Genomic DNA, 1,467 nt, shown 5'->3' on the forward strand with positions numbered 1-1,467 from the left:
AACAAGTCCACAAGAGCCAAAATATGACCTTGAATATATCCCACCTGAATTTAGAGATCATCTGAAGAACAGATTTGATATATTAAACACTAAAGACCAGAATAGTTGTACGATGACATCAAGAACGTCATACAGAAAGAAAGTAAAAAGTCATTAAGAAGACAAGAAAGAAGGAACAGATAAAAGTGGATGTCAGACGAGACACTAAAACTTGCTATCCACTGAAACTTGTGCATAGAGATGCTAAAGCAAATGAAAGAAATGAGGAGGTACAAGAGCTGAACAGAAAATTTCAAAGGTCAGCTCGAGAAGATAAAGTTAAATATTACAACAAAATGTGCAAGGATCTGGAGTCAGAAAACCAAAAAGGAAGAAACAACACACTCAGCAATTCTCAAGCTAGGGGAACTGAAAAACAAATTCAAGCCTCGACTTTCATTACTGAAGGATTCTCTGGGCAAATTACTGAATGATGCAGAACGCATCAAAAGAAGACAGAAGGAATGCACAGAGTCACTGTACCAAAAGGAAATGGTTGATGTTCCACCATTTCAAGAGGTAGCATATGATCAAGAGCCAATGATACTGAAAGCGGAATTCCAAGGTGCATTAAAGGAATTGGCAAAGAACAAGGCACCAGGAATTGATGGAATACAAATTGAAACCTTTTTAAGAAAGTTAGGCGGCACAGGAGGCACTCACTCATTTATGCCAAGAAATTTGGAAGACATCTGGCTGACTGATTGGAAGAGATCCGTATTTGTGTCCGTGCCAAAGAGAGGTGACCCAACGGAACACGGAAATCATCAGACAATATCTTTGATATCCCATGTGAGTACAGTTTTACTAAAGGTAATACAGAACTGGCTGCAAGCATACATTGACAGAGAACTTCCAGAGGTTCAAGATGGATTCAGAAGAGGACTTGGAATGAGGGATATCATTGCTGATGTCTGATGGTATTAGCTGAAAGCAGAGAATACCAGAAAAATGCTTACCTGTACTTTATTGACTACGCAAAGACTTTCAATTGTGTGGATTATGACACGCTATTGACAACATCGCAAAGTATGAATATTCCTGAACACTTAATTGTGCTCATGAGGAATCTGTACATGGACCAAGACGCAGTTGTTCGAACAGAACATGGGAACACTGAATGGTTTAAAATTAAGAAAGGTGTGAGCCAGGGTTGTATTCTTTCACCATACTTATTCAACCTATACACTGAGCAAATAATCCAAGAGTGGGTTATATGAAGAAAAACATGGCATCAGGATTAGAGGAAGATTCATTAACAACCTGCAATATGCAGATGATACAACCTTGCTTGCAGAAAGTGCAGAAGACTTAAAATACTTACTGCAGTATGGATTTGCATCTCAATGTCAAGAAAACAAAAATCCTCACCACTGGACCAATAAACAACATTCTTATCAATGGAGAAAAGATTGAAGTTGTCAAGGA

The 1,467-nt window shown here is 38.3% G+C and overlaps 1 protein-coding gene across 1 annotated transcript in view; it reads right to left on the reverse strand.

Annotated features, from left to right (window-relative positions):
• BRWD3 (bromodomain and WD repeat domain containing 3) overlaps positions 1-1,467 on the reverse strand; it is a 240,297-nt gene that overhangs the window by 172,688 nt on the left and 66,142 nt on the right. The gene's annotated exons all lie outside the window — the stretch shown is intronic.

The sequence above is a fragment of the Chrysochloris asiatica genome, unplaced genomic scaffold (genome assembly GCF_000296735.1).
Source record: "Chrysochloris asiatica unplaced genomic scaffold, ChrAsi1.0 scaffold00201, whole genome shotgun sequence".
Classification (NCBI taxonomy): Eukaryota; Metazoa; Chordata; class Mammalia; order Afrosoricida; family Chrysochloridae; genus Chrysochloris; species Chrysochloris asiatica.